This window comes from Pleurodeles waltl, chromosome 5 (genome assembly GCF_031143425.1).
Source record: "Pleurodeles waltl isolate 20211129_DDA chromosome 5, aPleWal1.hap1.20221129, whole genome shotgun sequence".
Taxonomy (NCBI): Eukaryota; Metazoa; Chordata; class Amphibia; order Caudata; family Salamandridae; genus Pleurodeles; species Pleurodeles waltl.
Window position 1 is genome coordinate 716,850,237 of NC_090444.1, and position 15,869 is coordinate 716,866,105.

Consider the following 15,869-nt stretch of genomic DNA (forward strand, 5'->3'; position numbering starts at 1 on the left):
TAAAAACAAAACCCTTTCAGTGTTAAAGTGATGTATAAATTATGCAAAAAAGAAGAGAGAACTCCGGGTAGTTCCCAAGTTTAGGTGGAGAGTAACTCCAGTAAGGAGCAACCTGCAACACCAGCGACACTCTAGATTTGCTCTCCTCAAATGTCTGTTTATCTAGCAATGCTTTTAAGCATAGGATCAGCACAGTGCTTCTCATGCCTAGCTAGATAGGAACAAAGTCATTTGCTATTTGTACGGCAAAGTCTTTGAGCATAGGATTGACTCATTGTCATCCTTACCGGGCAGCAAATTAACAAAAGCCATTTATTGCTCCATGCACAGTATTACCACTTTGGACTGGTAAAATACCATTCAGTTCAACCTGGAATGAGTAAAAACAACCTCTGACACGTTTCACTCTCATTAGAGTTCTTCAGAGGGGTCTAGCTTTGTCCAGACACAAGGGAGCACCCGGTATAAGTAAAAACAAAACCCTTTCAGTGTTAAAGTGATGCATAAATTATGCAAAAAAGAAGAGAGAACTCCGGGTAGTTCCCAAGTTTAGGTAGAGAGCAGCTCCGGTAAGGAGCACCCTGCAACACCAGCGACACTCTAGATTTGCCCACCTCAAATGTCTGTTTAATTAGCAAAGTGTTTAAGCATAGGATAAGCACAGTGCTATCCACAACGAGCTAGATAAGAACAAAGTCATTTGCCATTCGTACAGTAAAGTCTTTAAGCATAGGATTGACACAGTGTGATTCTTACCAAGCAGTAAAATGACAATGGCCATTTACCACTCCAGGCACAGTATTACAGTTTTGGACTGGTAAAATACCATCCACGTCAACATGGAAAAAGTCAAAGCAAATCCTGACATGTGTTTCATTCTCATCAGAGCTTTTCAGAGAAGCTTAGTTTTGTCCAAATACAAGGAGCACCCAGTATAAGTCAAAACAAAACCCTTTCAGGGTTAGAGTGACCCGTACATTATGCAAAAAAGAAGAGAGAACTCTGGGTAGTTACCAAGTTTAGGTGAAGAGCAGCTCCAGTAAGGAGCACCTTGCAACACTCTAGATTTGCTCACCTCAAATGTCTGTTTATCTAGCAAAGTTTTTAAGCATAGGATTAGCACAGTGCTATCCACGCCAATCTAGATAGCAACAATGTCAGTTGCCATTTGTACAGCAAAGTCTTTATGCATAGGATTGATACAGTGTCATCCATTCTGAACTGCAAAAATGACAAAACTCATTTACCACTCCAGGCACAGTATTACAGCTTTGGAATGATAAAATACCCTCCAAGCCAACCTGGAATGAGTAATAGCAACCCCTGACATGTACTTTGTTCTCATTAGAGATTTTCAGAGGGGTTTAGCTTTGTCCAGACACAAGAGAGCACCCAACATAAATCAACACAAAACCCTTTCAAGGTTAGAGTGACGCAGAAATTACGCAAAAAAATACTTTGAAGAGGTTGGTGGAAGGCTTTATATGTGGTGTTTTTGAAGTCATGCATGTACAAATGTCCCATTCTGGGGGCAAAGGTTCTGCCCATAGAAGTCCCTGTCACCTGCCAATGAAGCTGATTTTGGAATAGAAAGAAATTCTCTTTCATGGCTATAGTTGCAAAGTCCATTATAAAGGATGTTGGTGTTAGAGCATCTCTTTCTCTAGCATTCAATAACATTTTGACCGTCTGAAGGTTCTCATCTTGGGGGACATTGGTATATAGAGTTTCAACCTTGTAGGTGACCAGGCAATGTTTCTCAGTGCCAAACTGTACCTAACTTAGTAGTCAGAGAACATGTTTCGTGTCCTGTAGGTACAAAGGCATCTCTGATGCAATTGGTCTCAAAAACAGTCTACAAATTGGGAGAGAGGTTCAAGTATGGATCCAGGTGGGGGATGTCTTATGAATTCTAGGCAGGATGTAAAAGTACAGTGGTTTCCGATGGACGTTCAGCATGAATTCTGTCTCATTGTTTGTGATCCAGTCTGATTATTTCCCTTTTTCAACAAAGGTTTTGATTAGTTTCTGTGATCTAGATGTAGGATCTCTTTGTATTGATTTGCAATAACTTTGGTCACTCAACTGTCTAAGACATTCTTCTTGGTATGTATCTGAGTTCAGAATAAAAATTGCCACACCATTGTCATCTGCCCTTAATCATGATCTCATTGTCAGAGACTAGTTGTCTCAGAATATTCATCTCCTCTTTGGACAGATTAATACAGGGTTGCTTAAACTGACTTTCCAACATATCAAAGTATTTGTGAACAGCTTTCGCAAAGGTAGACACCTCAGAGGGAATCATATGTGGAGGAGACTTGAAAGTGAATTTTTTTTAGACCTGTGTTGGTTCTCTCATAGGAAATTATAGATTTATTAGCCTGATTAAAGAAGAAGGTCAAATGTAATTATGGATAGTAGTGTCCCAGCTGCAGATAAAACTGTGCCACCTCTGGTGCACCAAAAAATCAATAACCCAGGATAAACACTGATAAAGAATATCCCACTATATTTTATCATCAGCATTAAATAGAGAAATAGACCAACAGGAGCAGGATTCAAAGGTTTTTGTTTTTTTCAAAAATATGTATATATTAGTGAAATTCCATGAAGGTGGTTTATTGTTGCTCTAATCATCATACCCTGGCACTTTGTAATATTATTGGGTGAAATATATCACAGTAAATCTTGTAAAATTCATGGGAAATACCAACTTCACCTATGGTCTTTCCAACCGATAAAGACAGTATGACCTGTGAAACGTCTTCAAGCACAATGTAAACATCCAGAGAATTTATTTCTGCAGGACTCAGTTGGGAATACTGACTTGCCCCAGATAAGTTCCTTACTCTTTAGGATAGGAGCTTGTATCTTCAATGAAGAGTTGTTAAAAAAATTGTCTAGGGATATCAACTATATGATTAACAGTACTGCCATGATGATCCCTAGGCCCACTTTTATATTTTTTTAGCGCCACATTTGCATCATTTTTTTTATGCAAAATCGGTGCAAACTTACAAAATACAATTGTATTTTGTAAGTTTGCACCACTTTTGCATCAAAAAGCAGCACAAACGCAGCGCTAAAAAAGTATAAATATGGGCCTTAGTGCTTTTAATCAAAACCGCACTGTGCCTTTCTTTAATTTTGTAGGCCAATATTTGACCAACAGATCAGCCGCATTCATAATCCTGCCCTTTATGAGAAACATATGTGGCAGCAGCATTTTTTCTTAATGCTAACCTAGTCAAGCATGGTATGCTATCATTTAATATGAAAAGTCTCACTAGTCCCTAGAAAAGTTAATGGATTGACTGCTATTATTTTGAGTAATTTACGTGTTTCCACCCACCTATACATCTTTTTGCTGTCACAAATGTAACTGTAATGTAATGCTCTGGACAGATGCTTTTAAAGTATCCCGTAGAATAATTGACTGTTGCTGTACCTTATTGAATAGCAAGAACGCATTAATGAGCAGCTCAGCATACTTGCAGTATTCTATATCAGTAAGAGTCATCATCCTGCACCTCTTACCCCATCAAGGGCAGTGCCTGATTTAATTACAAACAGCAAAGGAGTATGATCAGAAGCGATTTTGGGACAAACCTTAATAGTTATATTTGGCAAGCAAGTGTAAGAAGCGAAAACCAGATCAATCTGATGATAGTATCTTTGAGCAGGCGAACAATAAGTACAAATTGTTTTGTTTCCATTCAAAAACCGCCATATGTAATTTAAGCCCATGAACTCAAGTTATCTTGGGCATGTCATTTCAAACTTTTTGCTTCTGTGGAGATAACAGATGTACTAGGTTTATATACCTGAAGCTCTTCCTGAAACATACAACGATTAATAGAGCTACTAGGACTGAGCCCATTCCAACTAATAACTGTAAATGTAATTGTAAAGTTTATTTATATAGCACTTACTACCCCGACAAAGGCACTGCAGCGCTTTGCGACGAGTAGCATGCTCCTTTGTTGGCCATTAAAGCAGTAAATGACAATGATGAACATTGTTAGAAATGAAGTCTCTAGTTGGCAGAGGTATACACCCTTGTCCAAGTAGGGACCACAATCCTAGTCAGGGTAAGTCACACACAATCCAAATTATTCTGTGCCCACCCTCTGGTAGTTTGGCACTGAAGAGTCAGGCTTAACTTAGAAGGCAATGTGTAAAGTATTTCGGAAATAAATCATAACGTAACAGTGAAAACCCCACAAAAATACACCACACAAGTTTAGAAAAATAGATAACATTTATCTCAATAAATCAGGTCAAAACGACAAAGATTCAATGAGCGCAAGTTGAAATATCACTTTTAAAAGGTTTAAAAGAGTCTCAATACTTAGAAATAAGCAGTTGTCTCTTTGTTGCACACAGTGCCCAGTTTGCGTAAAAAAACTAATGACACACAGATACCACAGATGAGGTGATGCATGGGAAAATAGGGTGTTGTGGCAAATTGTCTGATGCTGCACAGACGATGGGTTGTTTCTTTCCACGCTGCAAGGGGTTTGCGTTGATTTTTGGCACACAGTCTTGATTCCTCACTGCAATAAGGGGATATTATGACGCCCTGGGACAATGCAGATGAAATCCTTGATGTGCTGGAAGAAGGCAAATGCGCTGTGTTGATCCGGTAGGTGATGCTTCGAATTTTCCATTGCAAGGCAGGTGCTGTGTTGAATTCCCAGTCAGGATGTCAGGGCTGCGTCATTCTAGCCGGCTGTTCGATGATTTCTCGGTCGCAATGCAGGCTTCACCTTGATTTCGGCAGGTGGTGTGTCGATTTTCGACACACAAGGAGTTTCCTGAAGAGGTTAAGTCTTTTGGGGAAGGCAAAGTCCTTCTCAGGAAGGTCAGAGGCAGGCAGGACAACAAAAGGCCAGCAATTCTTCTCAGCAAAGCAGTACAGTTGAGCCCTTTGGGCAGCCAGGGAGCTCCTCTGATAGGGTGTAGGTGTAGGTCCAGAGGTGTCTGGTTTGGTGGGGTCAGAGATTCAGTTGATACACCCAAAAATGCCTTTGAAGAGGAGGAGACTTTAAAGAGTGGCTGTGAAGTGCGCAAGTTCCCCTTTCAGTTCAGTCCTGTCTGCCAGGGTCCCAGTAGGGGCTTTAGCAGTCAGCTGTGAGAGGGCAAACCACAGGCCTTTGAAATGCAAGTGTCAAGCCCTCCATCAGCCCAGGAAGACATAGTCAATATGGTGATGAATGCAGTTGTGGCTGAGTGTTCTGTGTTTGTGATTGTCTGGGGGAAATGCACAAGGGATCTGTCAACCACAACAGACCAGACAACCAGAACAGACCAGACATTGATTGGAGACAGGCCGTAAGACACAGATGGTTTTAAGTGCAGAGAAATGCTCATTTTCTCAAAGTGGCATTTCTAAAATAGTAATATAAAACCAACCTCACCAACAAGCAGGATTTTCCATTACCATTCCGGCCATACTAAATATGACCTGGTCATCCCTATCAGATCAGAAACTACCACTCAAAAAGTATGAGGGCAGACCTAATGCTAGTTTATGAAAGGAGCAGGCCTCAGAGTAGTAGAAAACGAATTTAGGAGCTTTTCACTACCAGGACATATAAAACACAAAATGTACATGTCCTGTCTTTAACCTACTTAGCACCCTGCCCTATGGGTTACCAAGGGCCTACCTTAGGGGTGACTGTTATGTAGGAAAAGGGGAGTTGAAGACCTGGCAAGTACTTTTAAATGCAAAGTCAAAGCGGCAGTGAAACTGCACAGACAGGCCTAGCAATGACAGGCCTGAGACATGGTTGAGAGACTACTTAAGTAGGTGGCACAATTACTGCTGCAGGGCAACAAGTAGCATTTAATTGACAAACCCTGGCACATGCAGTGCACTTTACTAGGGACTTATAAGTACATAAAATATGCCAATTAGGGGTGAACTAATGTTACCATGTTTAAGGCAGAGGGCATATGCACTTTAGCACTGGTTAGCAGTGGTACAGTATGCAGAGTCCTAAAACCGGCAAAAACAGTGTCAGAAAAGTGGAGGAAGGCAGGCAAAAAGTTTGGGGATGACCATCCTAAGGCTGTCAGGTCTAACAAACACTGATTGAGAACATAACCTGTATTGAATATTTAACATTTGGTTCTTATGTTATGTGTATTTGTATAGCACATTATCACCAGCGAGGGTGTCCTAGTGCTGAGTAGGTGTGTGCGCCTAGTCTTGCCAGGTCTTCAGTTTCTTGCAAAACTCAAAAAGAGAGGAGGCAGCGTTCTATCTATCAAGCATGAGCAGATCCAGCAGACAGCGAGCCTGTAAATGCAAGCATGTTTTGGCATCTGATGAGGATGGGGTTTGTGTGAAATACTTCTTAGTGGTTCAGGAAGAGGAAGCTGTCATTTTACCTCTGCCCAGGATCATGCAGATGAAATGGTTCTAGTGAAGAAGAAATAATATTAATACCAAAACCAGACCAGTAGAAGTGTTTTTTTTCTCAATAAAAGTCACCTCTTTGCACCCATCAGAAGTTGTTATTCATTTCAGCACCCTAATCCAACCTCTATTAAAGGAAGCACAGCATCTAATTGTGATTTTTCATAAAGTGAATGGTAAGTAAAATTGGACTCCTCTAGCTCTTCTGTTGTCTCAGAACAGTTATTGACAAATATTCTGGTAAGTGATTCTCAAACGATACCTTGATGTCTTTAGCAGAAACCTCATTCACTGTTCTGTCTTGATGGCTCTTGGGTGAAGATTCAGCAGAGGACTTGCAAGTAGCATGACATTCACTGGCGGTTGCAGTAATATCAGTAGCAAAGAATTCCTTTGTGAGGTAGTTATAAAAACTCACTACTCTTTTGCATCCAGCCTATAGAGCCTCCCTTCCCCCTCTATATGGTGAAGTGGGGGAAAAAAGGGGACACAACAAGAGGTGCAGGAGGTCTGCTTACCACACCCTCCACAGTCAACCCGGAGCCACTAAGATGACTTTGGCACAGTCTTCATGAATTTCCTTAGAGCCTTGGGAATCAAGGGTATGGGAGGGATTGCGTAAGAGAGAGAAAACTACCACTTCAACCGAAATGCATCTCCCAAGGCTCCATGAATCGGAAACTCAAGGGCACAGAACTTTGGACAGTGTGAATTGGAAAGTGAAGCAAAGAGATTTCCACAGGGCCACCTTAATTGAAGATGCTCTTCACTACCTCCGGATAGAGACACCATTTGTGGTCAACAATTTTTTTCTGAGTAATAGATGTGGTAGAATGCTTGGTAGTTATTTACATATTACAAATGACAAACACAAGACCACACTATTCATTAATCCTCTGGTCACATATTAACCTCTCCTAAAGCCATATTGGATGAGTTTTAAAGCTATTACTCACAATTATATAATAAACCTAGCTTTATTGATTCACAAAAATTTCATGACTGCCTGTCATTATGCAATATTCCAGTTTTGAGTCAAAACGACATGTTGCTTTTAGACTCTCTAATATTGCTTACTGAAATTCAGAATGTTATTGCTACTCTTAATTCTGGGAAAGCCCTAGGGCCTTGTGGTATTCCTGACAGGTTCATCAAAGCATAAAAAAATCATTTAACCCATTATTGCTTCCTTCTTTTTACAGAAAGTGCCCACAAAGCTACAGTTGAGAAGATCCTTTTCTGATGCGCGTATTATTGTTTTCCTAAAACAAGACAAAGATCCCACTCTCATTACTAATTAAAGACCAATCTCACTAATTAACCAAGACTCAAAAATCTATGGTAAGATCCTAGCTACTAAGCTTTCTAATGTTTTGAATCAACTAATTCACCCAGGGAAATTTGGCTATCTAAAAGGAAGATTATCTGCACATAACACCAGGCTCATTTGCCGGACTTTATCAATTCTTTCAAAAAACACTATTCCTTCTGGTTTGTTATGATGCAGAAAAAGCATTTGACAAAGTCAGCTGGCAATTTCAATTTTATGTGATGAAGTCATGTCATATTGGTCAACCATTAACATGATCAAACTCCTTATGCTCAACTCTCAGCCAAGTTTTTATTAATGACCTTTCCTCTTCCAGTTTTAACTTTACCTGACAAGGGCCTTCTCTCTCTCCCCTGCTTTTTTCCTGGCTATTGAAGCTTTCATTAACCTCTTAGCTGCTGGGCCTTTCCCCCCCCCCAGTGCTGAGCCCTTTTTTGGCTATTTGGGGTAGTTCGCGCTTAGGCCTTTATAACTTTTTGTCCACATAAGCTATCCACGCCAAATATGCGTCCTTTTTTTCCAACATCCTAGGGATTCTAAATGTACCCAGAGTTTCTGGGTTCCCCTTGAGGAGACCAAGAAATTAGCCAAAATACACATAAAATTTAGTTTTTTTCAAATAAATGGGAAAAAAGGGCTGCCGAAGAAGGCTTGTGGTGTTTTCCCTGAAAATGGCATCAACAAAAGGTTTGTGGTGCTAAAAACACCATCTTCCCAGCTTTCAGGAACAGGCAGACTTGAATCAGAAAACCACATTTTTCCACACAATTTTGACATTTTACTGGGACATACCCCATTTTTACTATTTTTGGTGCTTTCAGCCTCCTTCCAGTTAGTGACAGGAATGGGTGTGAAACCAATACTGGATCCCAGAAAGCTAAGCATTTCTGAACAGTCGACAAAATTCTAAATTCAGCAAGGGGTCATTTGTGTAGATCCTACAAGGTTTTCCTACAGAACATAACAGCTGAACAAAAGAAATTGAAATTGAGCTAAAAAAACAGCCAATGTTCTCTACTTTTTACTCTGTAACTTTTTCCTGCAATGTCAGATTTTTTAGAGCAATATACCGTTACGTGTGCTGGACTCTTCTGGTGGCAGGGATATATATATGGCTTGTAGGTTCATCAAGATCCCTAGGTACCCAGAGCCAATAAATGAGCTGCACTTTGCAATGGGTTTTCATTCTATACCGGGTATACAGCAATTCATTTGCTGAAATATAAAGAGTAAAAAATAGGTATCAAGAAAACCTTTGTATTTCCAAAATAGGCATAAGATAAGGTATTGAGCAGCAGTGGTTATTTGCCCATCTCTGAATTCCAGGGTGCCCATACTAGCATGAGAATTACAGGCCATTTCTCAAATAGATGTCTTTTTTACACACTGTCTTACATTTGGAAGGAAAACATGGAGAGAAAGACAAGGGGCAATAACACTTGTTGTGCTATTCTGTGTTCCCCCAAGTCTCCCAATAAAAATGGTACCTCACTTGCGTGGGTAGGCCTAAAGCCCACGACAGGAAAGGCAACATGGACACATCACATTTTTACATTGAAATCTGACGTGTTTTTTGTAAAGTGCCTAGCTGTAGATTTTGGCCTCTAGCTCAGCCGGCACCTAGGGAAACCTACGAAACCTGCACATTTTTAAAAACTAGACACCTAGGGGAATCCAGGATGGGCTGACTTGTGGGGATCTGATCAGGTTCTGTTACCCAGAATCCTTTGCAAGTTCTGGAATCTGAGAGGAGCCACAAATTTCCTTCCACCCAGTGTTCCCCCAAGTCTCCCGATAAAAATGATACCTCACTTGTAGGGGAATGCCTAGTGCCCGCGACAGGAAATGCCCCAAAACATAACATGGACACATCACATTTTGACAAAGAAAACAGAGCTGTTTTTTGCAAAGGGCCTAGCTGTAGATTTTGGCCTCTAGCTCAGCAGGCACCTAGGGAAACCTAGCAAACCTGCACAGTTGTGAAAACTAGACGCCTAGGGGAATCCAAGATGGGGTGACTTGTGGGGCTCTGATCAGGTTGTGTTACCCAGAATCCTTTGCAAACCTCAATGTGTGGCCAAAAAAAACACTTTTTCCTCACATTTCGGCGACAGAAAGTTCTGGAATCTGAGAGGAGCCACAAATTTCATTCCACCCAGCGTTCCCCTAAGTTTACCGATAAAAATGATACCTCACTTGTGGGGGTAGGCCTAGTGCCCGCGACAGGAATAGATCACACAACGGTCAAGGTTGGTACTTACATGAGGCAACTGTTGACCCTGGGGTAATCCATTCCTTACGCCGGCACTAGGTATAGGCACTCAAGTGGGGTAGTGTTTTTATCAGGACAGGTGAGGAATCACTGGGTGGTAGGAATTTTGTGGATCGCAGCATATTCCTGTAGTTTGTGTGACAGAAATGCAAGAAAAATAGAGTTTTTATTCAACATTTCAGCTTTACAGGGTATTCTGGGTAAGAAAACTTTGGGGAATCCACACAAGTCACACCTATGTGGACTCCCCCAGATGTCTAGTTTCCAGAAATGTTTGGGTTTAGTATGTTTCCCTATATAGCCGCCGAACACAGGACCAAAAACAGTGGACAGTGGAATTCGGGGCTGAACTAAATTGGGGAGTTCCCAAGAGAGCACCCTCTCTGTGCTTGCCCCCGCATTCACCTGCTCTCTGGGTTGGGCAAACCCACTATTGCCCTGTTGCCCAGACTGTGCTTGCGAAGGGACAACATGACTGCCCTCATCACCTCCCTCACAATTTACTGGAAGGAGTTATCCAATGGGACTCCTCCAACTGAAAAATCACTCCCATAGTCTGTGCCATTGTCCTATCCCTCAGATGCTGTCTCAGTATCTGCTGTCTCAGTCTCTGATCCTATGTCAGAGCTGTCCTCTATAACCAGAGTGACGTCAGCAGCAGTCATCCATCAAGATGCCATCTCTGCTATTGGCTAAACTGTTGCTCTAAAACACTAGCCTACATAGACACTCACAAAATTGCTGGTGTGTGTGTATGTGTGATACGTGGAACAGTAGAGGCCACCTTACCTGCGCTTCTTCCCTCAATCAGCACGTTCTTTCAAGACACTCAAACACCTTGTCACATACCATTCGTCACAGTCTTTAGCACCTCCTGCGCCCAGTCCAACAATCATTATTGGTGCTCCCACTCCCGTGTCCTCCTCCTTGGATTCCCTCATTACCACCTAGAAAACGTGCTCTTCATCTCTCCGTAGCCACCCTCCACCCCGCACATACATTTCATTTGTATTATAGCACAGGTAGTGGCTGACTTTACTAACGAACTCAGCTATTTACTTAAAATACAGATTTGCTCTTTGCAGTAGTCATATAAACCTTCTGCGCTTCTTTATGGCACTAAAACTGTCACTAGACAAAAGTCTGATCCTTTTGTAGCAGAAACATAATCACAAGACTTACTTGACTTCTTTATTACTGCCTAAAATCTACAGTTGAAATGTGTCAGTTGAGGTATGTGCACTGCTTTGAAAACGCAAGCTGCAACTGCAAGACAACTGGTGGCAAATATATGCCGATTGCAGCCCCCAGGGAAACCACACATGCACTGACAAAAGTGATATATATATATATATATAGAGAGAGAGAGAGAGAGAGAGATCTCTATATAGATATATCTATCTACATGGATATATATATATATATATATATATATATATATATATATATATATATATATATATGTGTGTGTATTTTTTTTGGGTAGTTGTAGGGTTTCCTTGGGGCCAAAATGGCCCCCAGGGAAACCCTACAACTACTAAAAATAAGTTGCCCCCACAGGGGGTCGCCCTGCCTATGGGCGACCCCCTGTCAATTTCGTTTTTTTTTGTTACTTTTTTTTTTAATTAGCCCCTGGGGGTGGCACAATGCCCCCCCCCCCCCAGGGGGCCCCAACATCAACAACAAAAAATATGGCCCCACATGTCCTTATTTTTTTTTATTTAAAACAAGGCCCCTATGGGCTCCAACATTACATTTTTAAAATATGGCCCCCGGGGGTGGGGGCAGCCCATTTTCCTATGGGTGCCGACTCCCCCAAGTGAAATCCCTGGCGTCTAGTGGCGTTTCCTGGCCCCTGATCGCAGCTGTGCTGCGATCGGGGGCCAGGAAACGCGTTCAGGAAGACCTCGTATAAAAGGGGAGAGTCTCCCCTTTCATACAAGGCCTTCCCGAATGTGGGGAAGGCCGTTTGGGGGCGTTTTCCCCATCGGAGCAGATGGGGAAAACAACAGTGTGACGTCAGCGCGCCTCGCAATATATTTGGAGATACGGAAGCTCTTCCTTGTCTCCCGGGGATTAAAAAAAAAAAGAAAATCCTCGGGTGTGACGCACTCGAGGATTTTCAAACTGCCTCCACAGTGTCGGCCACTGGTCGTGACCCGCACCAGGGAGGTAGTGCAGGCGTCCGCCAGTGGCCGACGCCCGCACTTAAGGGGTTAATCTTTTCAGATGCTCATTAGCCTATACAGGCCTCCATATAGGTAATAATAATAGGTAAAATTAATATCAAAACCTAAACCACTGCAAATGCTGATGACATTCTATTATCTGTCTCAGATCTGCTAACCTCCATACCAGTAATTCTGAATCTAATAAAAGCGTATTTCAGAGTTTCTGATTATACCTAAAACATTAGTAAAACTGAATTTCCCCCCTTAAATGTTCTCTGCACCACTGATATGATTAAACATATATAAATAATAAATATCTTGGCGTGATGTTTGGGAATACTCTACAGCATACATTGGAAATCCATAGTACATTTATTATAAAACAAATTATGACAACATTTAAAAGATGGCTGACCATTCATTTAAGCTGCTGTTGAGGAATTCAAGCATTTAAAATTGTTGTGGTTCAACAGATTATATATATATTGTCTATGATACCTTTATATTTTCTTGTATCTTTTTATATAAATTTACAGAAATTAGCATGTATATTCATATCGAACAATAAATCTCCAGAATAAATTATTCCAAACCTCATTTATTATGCAATTTTTCTAATAATACAAGGATCTATGTGGCTTCAGAATTTTAATTCTGTTCCTAATTTTACATCGCTTAAGATTGAGGAAAGTGAAAAAACAGGCCATTGTGTGACCTGCACATGTAAAGGGTCCACATTTGGCCCCACTGGGAACCCACCATAGCCCTAGACTCTCTCAAGGTAGTAGAGCAGAGCAGTCCAAGGCCTACTCAAGGGAGGTGGTTAGGGCTAGTAATCACCACCTCACTGGCACGCAATAATAACACTCAATAAATAATTGTCCAATATGTGCTTTTTCTTTAGAAAAAGACAAAGTACATTTGTAACACACACACTACTCAATACTACCCAGTATTTAAAACTGTAAATAAGGCTGATGGAAGTACCTTTGATGACATTGCGTAATCACCCCTAACCCCGTACAATGGTTAGAATCAACATACCACGTGTCAAAAGAATAAGTTACTTACCTTCGGTAATGCATTTTCTGGTGGATACAATAGCTACCTGTGGATTCCTCACCTTATGAATCCGACAGAAAGTCTTCTTTCCAGCTCTCCACGTCGACGAGGACATCACAATTGCACGGCTCCACGTGACTCCGTCTGATGTCATTGTGCCAATAAGAGGTCCTCGCCGGCGTGCTCTCGTCAGTTTCACCCATTTTTACGTGCCTTTGAGGCGAACAGGTTCGAACCGACCAACAATAACATCAATAGATGTATACATACAAAAAACCTTCATGATGCAACATAATCAAACGCATCATTAACAAATACGAGAAAAACATCAAAATATACATATATATAAAATTCATATATACAAATACTACATATCCTAGTGCAATCAGGCAGGCAACGGGGAGGCGGGTGGGACTGTGAGGAATCCACAGGTAGCTATTGTATCCACCAGAAAAAGCGTCACCGAAGGTAAGTAACTTGTTCTTCTGATCGATACAAACTACCTGTGGATTCTTCACCTTATGAGTAGAGTCCCAAAACAGTACCGCACTCGGAGGAGGGTGCCTGCCCGATTACACTAAGAAATCCTGTAATACAGAATGCGCAAAATGGCCGTCCCTCCTAACCTCCGAATCCAAACAGTAATGCTTTGCGAAGGTATGGAGGGATGCCCAAGTTGCAGCTTCACAAATGTCCACCACTGGAACACCCCTTGCCAGGGCCGAAGTGGTTGACTTAGCCCTGGTGGAATGGGCTCTGATACCCTCTGGGGGAACTTTCTTTGCCAATGAGTAGCAAACCTTGATACAAAGAATGACCCACCTGGAGATAGTTCTTTTATGGACTGGTCTGCCCTTTCGCTGTCCCACATATCCCACGAACAGCTGATCCTCCAGGTGAAAGTCTTTTTTCCTCTCAATGTAAAAACTGAGAACCCTTCTGAGGTCCAATCGATGGAGTCTCTCTTCCTCCTTTGAGGAGTGAGGAGGAGGGTAGGAGGATGGAAGGATAATCGTTTGCCCCATATGAAAAGGAGTGACAACTTTTGGCAGGAAAGCCGTCCTGGTTTTCAGTACCAGTTTATCGAGGAAAAACAAGGTATAAGGGAGTTTCACAGAAAGAGCTTGAAGCTCACTAACCTGCCTAGCTGAGGTTATTGTAACTAGAAAAACAGTCTTAAGAACTAACAACCTTAACAAATAAGAGTGCATGGGCTCGAAAGGCGAACCCATCAAGTAAGTTAAAACGAAATTTTGATCCCACTGATGCAAAGGAAAAGGCGTGGGTGGAAACATATTAAGCAAACCCTTCAGAAACCTAATTACAATAGGTGACTGAAACAGAGAGGGCTGATCCGGGATGCAGAGAAAAGCCAAATAACCCCTAACTGTAGCCACCATACAACCATTCTTTGCTAGTTCTAAAGCAAATAATAGAATATCAGAAAGGTGGGCCTTCAAGGGATCAATCTGTCTCTCTCCACACCAAAACACAAATTTTGCCCCCCTACCGGCATAAATGGTCTTAGTGGAGTGTCGCCTGGCTGATAAAATAACATCCACTACATCCAGTGAGAGAGAAAAGGAACTCAGGTTGCCCCGTTCAATCTTCAGGGATGAAGGTGCTGGCTCTGAAGGTGAGGGTGTAGAACATGCCCCTGCGATTGCGAGAGGAGGTCTTCCCTGTGAGGGAGACGGAGCGGTGGGCACAGTGAGAGTTGGAGAAGGTCTGTGTACCACACCCTTCTTGGCCAATCCGGAGCTATTAGGATGAATTGGGCCCGGTCTTGGCGAATCTTCCTCAGAACCAGAGGAATCAAGGGCATGGGGGGAAACACGTAAAACAACTGGCCGTACCAGGACATCTGAGACGCGTCCCCCAACGCTCCTTGCACCGGATACTGGAGGCTGCAGAATGTCGGGCAGTGCGCGTTCTCCTGAGTGGCAAACAGATCTACCTGAGGAGATCCCCACATCTGAAAGATGTAAAGGAACAGGTCTGGATGGAGACACCACTCGTGGTCAGCCGAGAAGTGCCGACTTAGACAGTCCGTACGTACATTCAAAACTCCGGCCAAATGATTTGCCATCAAGCAAATCTGATGGTCCTGAGCCCAGGACCAGAGCAGCAGAGCCTCTCTGCAGAGAAGGTACGACCCTACTCCTTCCTGCTTGTTGATGTACCACATTGCGGTAGTGTTGTCCGTCAGGACTTGAACCGACTGACCGCGAAGGGAAGGGAGGAAGGCCTTGAGAGTCAGACGTATCGCCCGCAATTCTAACAGATTGATGTGAAACATCTGTTCCGCTGGAGACCAATGACCTTTGATCTCCACGTCCCCTAGATGAGCTCCCCACCCTAGAGTGGAAACATCCGTTATAACAGTTGTCACCGGTGGTGGTAGCGAAAACGGCCTTCCTCAAGAAAGATTGCCGTCCACAGCCCAACACTGGAGATCTCCTGCAACTTCCCTGGAGATCTTTACCGATTCCTCTGGATCTCCTCTGAGTTGAGACCACTGCCAGTGGAGGCACCACTGAAGAGCCCCCATATGCCAGCGTGCATGTGTGACCAACAGAATGCAAGAAGCAAACAGACCGAGCAGGC